We start from the raw sequence: 12,915 nt of genomic DNA, 5'->3' as shown, positions 1-12,915 counted from the left end.
GTGCGACTTCTCGGACGACTTTTTCACTCGATTCCCACACACTGGATCAAATTTTTTAAGCATTCAAAACCTAAGCCCAGACATCCAGGTGCTTCATCCAGCCGATATTGGCCAAGTTAGGTGCGACTTCTTGGACAATTTCCCATTTGATCATGATAACCCTTGAGGAAATTTTTAAGCGTTTTAAATCTTAGTCCTAACATTCAGGCGCTTCATCCAGCCGAACTTAGCCGGGATAGGTGTGATTTCTCGGACGCTTTCCCATTCGACCATGGTAACCCTGGAGGAAATTTTTAAGCGTTCAAAACCTAACCCCAGACATCCAGGCCCTTCATCCAGGCGATATTGGCCGGTTTAATTGCGACTTCTCGGACGCTTTTCCACTCGACCCCCACCACCCTGGAGAAAATTTTTAAACGTTCAAAACTTAAGTCCAAACATCCAGGAGCTTTATACAGCTGATCTTGGCCGGGTTAAATGCGACTTCTCGGAGGCTTTCTCACTTGACCATGGTAACCCTGGAAGAAATTTGTAAGCGTTCAAAACCCAAGTCCAGACATCCAGGCTTACAGACTTACCCCATAACAGTAACACATTACCAGGCTTGATTTGATTCAGTACCTAAGCCCAAACATCCAGGCGTTTCATCCAGCTGACCTTGGCCGGGTTAAACTCGACTTCTTGGGCGGTTTCCCCCTCAACCATGGTAAATCTGGAGGAAATTTTTAAGCATTCAAATCCTAAGTCCAAACATCCAGGCTCAAAGACTAACCCCATTACTAAAACACTTTTATGGGCATGATCTTAGCTGGGTTAAGTGCAACATCTCTGATGCTTTCCCACTTGATCAAGGTAACCCTGGAGGAAATTTTTAAATATTCAAAATCTAAGCCCAAAAATCCAGGCGCTTTATCTAGGCGACATTGGCCGGGTTAAACTAGACTTTTTGGGCGGTTTCCCTCCAAATTTTTAAGCATTCAAACCCTAAATCCTGACATCTAGGTGATTCATCCAGGCGATATTGGCTGGGTTAATTGCGACCTCTCGGACACTTTCCCACTCGACCATGGTAACCCTGGAGGAAATTTTTAAGCGTTTTAAAACCTAAGTCCAGACATACAGGCGATTCATCCAGTCGATATTGGCCGAGTTATGTGCGACTTCTCGGACGACGTTTTCACTCGATCCCCGTCACCCTGGATGAAATTTTTAAGCATTCAAAACCTAAGTCCAGACATCCAAACGCTTAATCCAGCCGATATTGGCCGAGTTAGGTGCGACTACTTGGACTTTTTCCCACTCGACCATGGTAAACCTGGAACAAATTTTTAAGCATTCAAAACCTAACTCCAGACATCCAAACGCTTAATCCAGCCGATATTGGCCGAGTTAGGTGCGACTACTTGGACTTTTTCCCACTCGACCATGGTAAACCTGGAACAAATTTTTAAGCATTCAAAACCAAAGTTCAGACATCCAGGCGCTTCATCCAGCCGATATTGGCCGGGCTTGATCAACCATGGTAAAACTGGAAAAACTTTTTAAACATTCAAAACCACAGTCCAGACATCCAGGCGCTTCATTCAGGCACTTCATCCAGGCGCTATTGGCCGAGTTAGGTGCGATTTCTTGGACACTTTCCCACTCGACCATGGTAACCCCGGAGGAAAGTTTTAAGCATTTTAAACCTAAGTCCAGACATCCAGGCGCTTCATCTAGCTGATCTTAGCCGTGATAGGAGCGACTTCTCGGACGACTTTTTCACTCGATCCCCCCACACTGGATCAAATTTTTAAGCATTCAAACCCTAAATCCTGACATCTAGGTGATTCATCTAGGCCAGTGGTTCCCAACCTTTTTTAACTCGCAGCCCACACAACCAAACACATATGTTTCCGAGGCCCACTGCAAAAAAATGTAAAAAAAATTTTAAATGTATGCAGCAAAAATATGTTACATAGCCTAAATCGGCGGGTTGTTTTTAAACCAATCAACGGCCTGGAATAGTGAACGCATAGTAACAGTTTATTATTATTTTTTGTTATTTAATTAATTATGATATTTAATTATTACTACACATTTTTACGTACATTAGCAATATTATTATTTCTATTGATAATAACTGGCGGCCCCTGCAATACCGTTGCGGCCCACTGGGGGGCCGCGGCCCACAGGTTGAAAACCACTGATCTAGGCGATATTGGCTGGGTTAAGTGCAACTTCTCGGACACTTTCCCACTCGACCATGGTAACCCTGGAGGAAATTTTTAAGTCCTCACATCCAGACGATATTGGCTGGGTTAAGTGCGACTTCTCGGACACTTTCCCACGCAACCATGGTAACCCTGGAGGAAATTTTTAAGTCCTCACATCCAGGCGCTTCATCCAGGCAATATTGGCCGGGTTAAGTGTGTCTTCTCGGACACTTTCCCACTCGACCATGGTAACTCTGGAAGAAATTTTTAAACGTTTAAAATCTAAGTCCAGACATCCAAGCGCTTCATCCAGCCGATATTGGCAGAGGTAGGTGAGCCCTCTCTGACTACTTTTTCACTCAAGCATTCAAAACCTATCCCCAAACATCCAGGCGCTTCATCCAGCTGAACTTGCCCGGGTTAAGTTCGACTTCTTGGACACTTTCCCACTCGACCATGGTAACCCTGGAGGAAATTTTTAAGCGTTTAAAACCTAAGTCCAGACATACAGGCGATTCATCCAGTCGATATTGGCCGAGTTATGCGCGACTTCTCGGACGACGTTTTCACTCGATCCCCGCCACCCTGGATAAAATTTTTAAGCATTCAAAACCTAAGTCCAGACATCCAGGCGCTATTGGTCAGGTTAAGTGCGAATTCTCTGACACTTTCCCACTCGACCATGGTAACCATGGAGGAAATTTTTAAGCATTCAAAACCTAACCCCAGACATCCAAACGCTTAATCCAGCCGATATTGGCTGAGTTAGGTGCGACTACTTGGACTTTTTCCCACTCGACCATGGTAAACCTGGAAAAACTTTTTAAGCATTCAAAACCACAGTCCAGACATCCAGGCGCTTCATTCAGGCGCTTCATTCAGGCGCTTCATCCAGGCGCTATTGGCCGAGTTAGGTGCGATTTCTTGGACACTTTACCACTCGACCATGGTAACCCTGGAGGAAATTTTTAAGCGTTTTAAACCTAAGTCCAGACATCCAGGCGCTTCATCTAGCTGATCTTAGCCGTGATAGGTGCGACTTCTCGGACGGCTTTTTTACTCGATCCCCCTACACTGGATCAAATTTTTAAGCATTCAAAACCTAAGTCCAGAAATCCTGGCGCTTCATCCAGCCGATATTGGCCGAGTTAGGTGTGACTTCTCGAACGACTTTTTCAGTCGATCCCCCCACATTGGATGAAATTTTTAAGCATTCAAAACCTATCCCCAAACATCCAGGCGCTTCATCCAGCCGAAGTTTGCCTGGTTAAGTTCGACTTCTTGGACGGTTTCCCACTCGACCATGGTAAACGTAGAACAAATTTTTAAGCGTTCAAACCTTAAGTCCAGACATCTAGATGATTCATCCAGGTGCTTCATTCAGGCGATATTGGCCGGGTTAAGTGCGACTTCTCAGACACTTTCTCACTCGACCATGGTAACCCTGGAGAAAATTTTTAAGTCCAGACAACCAGGCACTTCATCTAGCCGATCTTGGCTGTGATAGGTGCTACTTCCTCGATTCTTTCCCACTCAACCGCCACCACCTTGGAGGAAATTTTTAAGCATTCAAAACCAAAGTTCAGACATCCAGGCGCTTCATCCAGCCGATATTGGCCAGGTTAAGTGCGACTTCTCGGACACTTTCCCACTCGACCATGGTAACCCTGGAGGAAATTTTTAAGCGTTTTAAACCTAAGTCCAGACATCCAGGCTCACAAACTTAGCCCATAACAGTAACACATCACTGGGCATGATATTATTATGTAAACGCCTGGGCTCACAGATTCACCCCATTACTATACACTTTTATGAGCATGATCTTGGCCAGGTGAAGTGCGACTTCTCTGACACTTTCCCACTCGACCATGGTAACCCTGGAGGAAATTTTTAAGCATTCAAAACCTAAGCTCAAACATCCAGCCGCTTCATCTAGCCGATCTTGGCCGTTTTAGGTGCTACTTCTTGGACGCTTTCCCACTCGACCACTGCCATCCTAGAGGAAACTTTTAAGTGCTCGAAACCTAAGGCCAACCATCCTGGCACTTCATCCAGGAGATATTGGCTGGTTTAAATGCGACTTCTCGGACGCTTTTCCACTTGACCATGGTAGCCCTGGAGGAAATGTTTAAGCGTTCAAAACCTAAGTCCAGACATCCAGGCTTACAGACTAACCCCATAACAGTAACACATTACTGGGCTTGATTTGATTCAGTACCTAAGCCCAAACATCCAGGCGTTTCATCCAGCCGAACTTGGCCGGGTTAAGCTCGACTTCTTGGGCGGTTTCCCACTCAACCATGGTAAAGCTGGAGGAAATTTTTAAGCATTCAAAACCTAAGTCCAAACATCCAGGTGCTTCATCCAGGCGATATTGGCCGAGTTAAGTGCGATTTTTCAGACGCTTTCCCACTTGACCATGGTAACCCTGGAGAAAATTTTTAAGACCACACATCCAGGCGATATTGGCCTGGTTAAGTGCGTCTTCTCGGACACTTTCCCACTCGACCATGGTAACCCTGGAGGAAATATTTAAGCGTTTAAAACCTAAGTCCAGACATCCAGGCGATTTATCCAGTCGATATTGGCCGAGTTAGGTGCGACTTCTCGGACGACGTTTTCGCTCGATCCCCGCCACCCTGGATGAAATTTTTAAGCATTCAAAACCTAATGCCACACATCCAGGTGCTTCATCCAGGCGATATTGGCCGGGGTTAAGTGCGACTTTTCGGACACTTTCCCACTCGACCATGGTAACCCTGGAGGAAATTTTTAAGCGTTCAAAACGTAAGTCCAGACATCCAGGCGCTTCATCCAGTTGATATTGTCCGAGTTAGGTGCGACTTCTCGGACGACGTTTTCACTCGATCCCCGCCACCCTGGATGAAATTTTTAAGCATTCCAAACCTAAGTCCAGACATCCAGGCGCTATTGGCCAGGTTAAGTGCGACTTCTCTGACACTTTCCCACTCGACCATGGTAACCCTGGAGGAAATTTTTAAGCATTCAAAACCTAACCCCAGACATCCAAGCGCTTCATCCAGCCGATATTGGCCGAGTTAGGTGCGACTACTTGGACTTTTTCCCACTCAACCATGGTACACCTGGAACAAATTTTTAAGCATTCAAAACCCACAGTCCAGACATCCAGGCGCTTCATCCAGGTGATATTGGCCGAGTTAGGTGTGACTTCTTGGACAATTTCCCATTCGACCATGATAACCCTGGAATAAATTTTTAAGTCCGCACATCCAGGCGCTTCATCCAGGTGATATTGGCCGGGTTAAGTGAGACTTTCTTGGACGCTTTACAGCTCGACCATGGTAACCCTGGAAGAATTTTTTTAAGCGTTTTAAACCTAAGTCCAGACATCCAGGCGCTTCATCTAGCTGATCTTAGCCATGATAGGTGCTACTTCTTGGACGACTTTTATACTCCACCCATGCCACCCTGGAGGAAATTTTCAAACGTTCAAAACCTTAGTCCTAACATTCAGGCGCTTCATCCAGCCAGGTTAGGTGCGACTTCTCGGACGACTTTTTCACTCGACCATGGTAACCCTTGAGGAAATTTTTAAGCCCACACATCCAGGCGATCTTGGCCGTGACAGGTGTTACTTCTTGGACGCTTTCCCACTCGACCCCTACCACCCTGGTGGAAATTTTTAAACGTTTAAAGTCCAAACATCCAGGGGCTTCATCCAGCCGAACTTGGCCATGTTTAGCTCAACTTTTTGGGCGGTTTCCCACTCTAACATGGTAAACCTGCAACAAATTTTAAAACATTCAAAACCTAAGCCCACACAGATCCAGGTGCTTCATCCAGGTGATATTGGCCGGGTTAAGTGCGTCTACTCGGACACTTTCCCACTCGACCATGGTAACCCTGGAGGAAATTTTTAAGCGTTTAAAACCTTAGCCCAGACATCCAGGCGCTTCATCCAGCCGATATTGGACGAGTTAGGTGCGACTTTTTGGGCAGTTTCCCATTCGACCAATGTAACACTGGAGGAAATTTTTAAGCGTTTTAAACCTAAGTCCAGACAACCAGGCGCTTCATCTAGCTGATCTTGGCTGTGATAGGTGCTACTTCTTGGATTCTTTCCCACTCGACCCCTGCCACCCTGGCGGAAATTTTTTAACATTCAAAACCAACATCCAAACATCCAGGAGTTTCATACAGCCGATCTTGGCCGGGTTAAGTGTGACTTCTCGGAGACTTTCCCACTCGACCATGGTAACCCTGGATGAAATTTGTAAGCGTTCAAAACCTAAGTACAGACATCCAGGCTCACAGACTAACCCCATAACAGTAACACATCACTGGGCATGATATTATTATTTAAAAGCCTGGGCCCACAGACTCAATACATTACTATAACACTTTTATGGGCATTTTTTAAGCGTTTAAAACCTAAGTGCAGACATCCAGGCGATATTGGCTGGGTTAAGTGGGACTTCTCAGACGACTTTTTCACTCGATCCCCCCACACTGAATCAAATTTTTAAGCATTCAAGACTTAACCCCAGACATCCAAGCCTTTCATCCAGGCGATATTGGCCGGGTTAAGTGCGACTTCTTGGACGCTTTTCCACTCGACCATGGTAACCCTGGAGGAAATTTTTAAACATTCAAAACCTAACCCCAGACATCCAGGCGCTTCATTCAGCGATTTTGGCCGGGTTAAGTGCGACTTCTTGGACGCTTTTCCACTTGACCATGGTAACCCTGGAGGAAATTTTTAATCGTTTAAAACCGAAGCCCAAACATCCAGGAGCTTCATCTAGCTGACCTTAGCCGTGATAGGTGCTACTTCTTGTACTCTTTCCCACTCGACCCCTGCCACCCTGGAGGAAATTTTTAAACGTTCAAAACCTTAGACCTAACATTCAGGCACTTCATCCAGCCGAACTTAGCCGGGATAGGAGCGATTTCTTGGACGCTTTCCCACTCGACCATGGTAACCCTGAAAGAAATTTTTAAGCATTTAAAACCAAAGCCCAAACATCCAGGAGCTTCATCCAGGCAATATTGGCCGGGATAAGCGCGACTACTTGGACGGTTTTCCGCTCGACCATGGTAAAACTGGAACAAATTTTTAAGCATTCAAAACCACAGTCCAGACATCCAGACGCTTCATCCAGGTGATATTTGCCGGGTTAACTGCGTCTTCTCGGACACTTTCCCACTTGACCATGGTAACCCTGGAGGAAATTTTTAAAGCGTTTAAAACCTAAGTTCAGACATCCAGGCGCTTCATCCAGCCGATATTGGCCGAGTAAGGTGCGATTTCTCTGATGACTTTTTCACTCAATCTGAAGGAAATTTTCAAACATTCAAAACCTAAATCCAAACATCCAGGAGCTTCATCCAATCGATCGAGCCAGGGATAGATGTGACTTCTCAGGCGCTTTACCACTCGACCACGGTAACCCTGGAGGTATTTTTTAAGCATTCAAAACCTAAGTCCAGACATCCAGGCGCTCGTTACAGCCCATGAACTCTGGGTTACATGCGACTTCTCGGACACACACATTTATGAATCCCCCGTGTCTGGATTTCAATTTTCCAAAGGGCCTGGGCTCACAGACTAACCCCATCACATTTCTGGGCATGATTTTATTCGGTAAAAGCCCTGGATGAATATTTTACACAGGGCAATGGCTCACAGACTAAGCCCATCACAATAACACTTTACTGGGCATGATTTTATTCTATAAAAACCCTGGGTGACAGTTTTACACAGGGCCTGGAGTCACAGACTAACCCCGTTACAATAACACTTATTTGGGCATGATTTTAATCCAAAAAGACCCTGGATGAATGCTTTACACAGGGCATGGGTACATTAACCCCAATGCAGTAACACTTTTTTGGGCGTGATTTTATTTTATAAAGGCCCAGGATGACAGTTTTCTATAAGGCCTGGGGTCACAGACTTACCCAACACAGTAACGCTTTATCGGGCATGATTTTATTCTAAAAAGACCCTGGATGACAGTTTTCTATAAGGCCTGGGTTCACAGACTAACCCCATTACAGTAACACTTTTATGGGCATGATTTTATTCAAAAAAGACCCTGGATGACAGTTTTCTATAAGGCCTGGGTTCAAAGACTAGCCCAACACAGTCACACTTTTATGGGCATGATTTTATTTAATAAAGGCCCTGGATGCCAGTTTTCTATAAGGCCTGCGCTCACAGATTAACCCCATTACAATAATACTTTTATGGGCATGATTTTATTTAATAAAGACCCTGGATGACAGTTTTCTACACGGTCTGCCTTCACAGACTAACCCAACACAGTAACGCTTTATTGGGCATTAGTTTATTCAAAACAGACCCTGGATGACAGTTTTCTATAGGGCCTGGGTTCACAGACTAACCCCATTACAATAACACTTTTTTGGGCATGATTTTATTTAATAAAGGCCCTGGAAGACAGTTTTCTATAAGGTCTGCGTTCACAGACTAACCTCATCACAATAACACTTTATTGGGCATGATTTATTAAAAAAAACCCTGGATGACAGTTTTCTGTAGGGCCTGGGTTCACAGACTAACCCAATACAGTAACGCTTTATTGGGCATGATTTTATTCTATAAAGGCCCTGGGTGACAGTTTTCCACAGGGCCTGGGGTCACAGACTAACCTCATCACAATAACACTTTATTGGGCATGATTTTATTAAAAAAGACCCTGGAAGACAGTTTTCTATAAGGCCTGGTGTCACAGACTAACCCCATTACAATAACACTTTTATGGCCATGATTTTATTCAATAAAGGCCCTGGATGACAGTTTTCTACAAGGTCTACGTTCACAGACTAACCCAACACAGTAAAACTTTATTGGTCATTATTTCATTCAAAAAAGGCCCTGGATGACAGTTTTCTATAAGGCCTGGTTTCACAGACTACCCCAACACAGTAATGCTTTATCGGGCATGATTTTATTAAAAAAAGACAGTGGATGAAAATTTTCCACGAGGCCCGTGCTCACAGACTTGCCCCGTTAAAGGCACGAATTTCAGAGTTTTTATACAAAAAAAAAAAAATTAAAAGTTAAAAACGTAAAAGTTGCTCCTGGTTAAATGACCACCTCCGGGGTCGCGGTAAAATTAAGTTAAGTGTGATTTCTCGGACGCTTTCCCACTCGACCCTCGCCACCCTGGAGGAAATTTTTAAACATTCAAAGCCTATGTCCAGACTTCAATCAATCAATCAATCAATCATTTTTATTTATATAGGGCTTTTAACAACACAGGTTGCATCAAAGCACTGTACAGTATAATGACAGGGATGTATAATGACGAAAGTGACCAATTTCTTATTAAATGCAGAGACGGTCTCTGTAGTCAATTCAACGATAGTCACTAGAAGTTAAGTGTCCCCAACCAAGCAAGCCAGAGGCGACAGCGGCAAGGAAACAAAACCCCATGCATACAGAATGGAGAAAAAAAACCTTGGGAGAAACCAGACTCAGTTGGGGTCAGTTCTCCTCTGACCGGACGCCCAGCACTTAACTTCCAGTTCAATTTTAAACGCTGCTGTGTCAGGTAGTGTAAATGACTTAGTGTGTGCGTGTGTGTGTGTGTGTGTGCATCAGGATCTGGTGATCTGTCGACGGGCGCATCTAGGTGTTCTGGTCTCTGATGAACATAATCTCTGGGTGCTGATCCACCATCTAGTCTGGATACAAACTGTGAAAACAGATTGAGAAAGAAACAGGACTAATATTAGCGTAGATGCCATTCTTTTACGATGTCACAAGTACATCGTATTGTAGGAGTAGTGTTCCCGGTTCCAGCAAATCTAAGTAATGCAGCCTAAAAATCCTTTAACGGATTTGAATAATAAAAGGTGTGTTGGTGTGTTATGTGTAGGCTAAGTTAAAAAGATGTGTCTTTAATCTAGATTTAAACTGGCAGAGTGTGTCTGCTTCCCGAACAGAGTTAGGAGATTGTTCCAGAGTTTAGGTGCTAGATAGGAAACGATCTGCCGCCCGCAGTTGATTTTGATATTCTAGGTATTATCAAATGGCCAGAGTTTTGAGAACGCAGCGGACGTGCAGGACTATAATGTGATAAGAGCTCGCTCAAGTATTGAGGAGCTAAACCATTCAGGGCTTTATAGGTAATTAATAAGATTTTAAAATCTATTCGATGTTTGATAGGAGCCAGTGCAGTGTTGACAGAACCGGGCTAATATGATCATACTTCCTAGTTCTAGTAAGGACTCTGGCTGCTGCGTTTTGGACTAGCTGAAGTTTGTTTATTAAGCGTGCAGAACAACCACCCAATAAAGCATTGCAATAATCTAACCTTGAGGTCATAAACGCATGAATTAATATTTCTGCATTAGAGGTTGAAAGCATAGGTCGTAATTTAGATATATTTTTAAGATGGAAAAACGCAGTTTTACAGATGCTAGAAACATGATTTTCAAAGGAAAGATTGCGGTCAAACAGCACACCTAGGTTCCTAACTGATGATGAAGAATTAAGAGAACAGCCATCAAGTGATAGGCTGTGTTCTAGATTATTATATGTGGGGTTTTTAGGTGCAATTATTAGCACCTCTGTTTTTTCAGAATTTAACATTAAGAAGTTACTCATCATCCAGCTTTTTATATCGACTATGCATTCTGTTAGATTCTCAATTTGGTGTGTATCACCAGGCTGCGCTGAAATATAGAGCTGAGTATCATCAGCATAGCAGTGAAAGCTAACACCATGACTCCTGATAATATCTCCCAGAGGTAACATGTAAAGGTTGAAAAGTAACGGTCCTAGCACTGAGCCTTGAGGAACTCCATATTTCACTTGTGATTGATATGATACCTCCTCATTTAATGCCACAAACTGATAGCGGTCAGATAGATATGATGTAAGCCATGCTAAGGCGCTTCCTCTAATGCCAACATAGTTTTCTAGTCTATCCAAGAGAATGTTGTGATCGATAGTATCGAATGCTGCGCTAAGATCTAATAGCACTAATAACGAGATAAAACCACGATCAGATGATAGAAGCAGGTCATTAGTAACTCTAATGAGAGCAGTCTCAGTACTATGGTACGGTCTAAAACCTGATTGGAAATCCTCACAGACACCATTTTTTTCTAAAAAGGAATACAGTTGTGAGGATACTACCTTTCTAGTATCTTTGACAGAAAAGGGAGATTAGAGATTGGTCTGTAATTTACTAAGTCTTTGGGATCAAGATGTGGTTTCTTAATGAGAGGTTTAACTACAGCCAGTTTAAAGGTTTTGGGAACATAACCTAATGACAATGATGAATTAATAATGTTCAAAATAGGATCTATGACTTCTGGAAGCAGATCTTTTAATAGTTTAGATGGAATAGGGTCTAACATACATGTTGCTGGTTTAGATGATTTAACAAGTTTGTACAAGTCTTCTTCTCCTATAATAGAGAAAGAGTGTAATTTTTCCTTAGGGGATCTAAAGCTCATTATCTGATGTGAAACTGTAGTTGACGGCTGCATAGTTACAATTTTATCTCTGATGGTATCAATCTTAGAAGTAAAGAAATTCATGAACTCATTGCAGCTATACTCTTGGGGCATATTAGCACCTGCTGATGCTTTATTTTTGTTAATTTAGTCACTGTACTGAATAAATACCGGGGTTGTGTTTGTTTTTTTCTTCTAAAAGGGATGAAAAATAATCAGATCTTGCTATTTTTAATGCTTTTCTGTATGACAGCATACTCTCCCGCCAGGCAATACGAAATACTTCTAATTTGGTTTTTCTCCACCTGCGCTCCATTTTCCGGGCTGCTCTCTTTAGGGTGCGTGTGTTGTCATTATACCATGGAGTCAGATTGTTTTCTTTTATCTTTTTAAGTGCAAAGGAGCAACTGTATCTAAAGTGCTAGAAAAAGAGAGTGCATAGTTTCTGTTACATCATCAAGTTTTTGCATCGTATTGGATGAACTAAGGAATTGAGATAAGTCAGGAAGGTTATTTAGAAAGCTTTCTTTTGTGGTGGAAGTGATGGTTCTACCATACTTGTAATAAGGTGCAGAGTTTACAGGTTTAACTATACAGAGTTCACACAAGACTAGATAGTGATCTGAAATGTCATCACTTTGCTGCAGTACTTCAACCATTTTAACATCTATTCCATGTGACAGTATTAGATCTAGAGTATGATTTCTACAATGAGTAGGTCCAGAGACGTGTTGTCTAACCCCAATGGAGTTTAAAATGTCTAAGAAAGCTGATCCTAATGAGTCTTTTCATTATCAACATGGATATTAAAATCGCCAACAATTAAGACTTTATCTGCGCCAGTACTAACTCAGTTAGAAAATCAGCAAATTCTTTAATGAAATCTGTGCTGTGCCCTGGTGGCCTGTATACAGTAGCCAGTACAAACATGACAGAAGATTTATCACTAGCACATGATTCTGTAGATAATGTTATATGCAGCACCAAAACTTCAAATGAGTTATACTTAAAGCCTGCCCTCTGAGAAGTACTAAGAATATTGTTATAAATTGTAGCAACACCTCCCCTCTACCTTTTAAGCGTGGCTCATTTTTATAGAAATAATTTTGGGGGTAGATTCATTTAGAGTAATATAATCATCTGGTTTTAGCCAGGTTTCTGTCAAACAAAGCAAATCTAGCTTCTGATCATTGATCAAATCATATGCATAAAGTGCTTTTGTGGAAAGTGATCTAATATTTAG

The sequence above is a fragment of the Puntigrus tetrazona genome, chromosome 25 (assembly GCF_018831695.1).
Source record: "Puntigrus tetrazona isolate hp1 chromosome 25, ASM1883169v1, whole genome shotgun sequence".
Classification (NCBI taxonomy): Eukaryota; Metazoa; Chordata; class Actinopteri; order Cypriniformes; family Cyprinidae; genus Puntigrus; species Puntigrus tetrazona.
The sequence above is the reverse complement of the archived record's forward strand: the minus strand, read 5'-3'. Positions refer to the sequence as shown.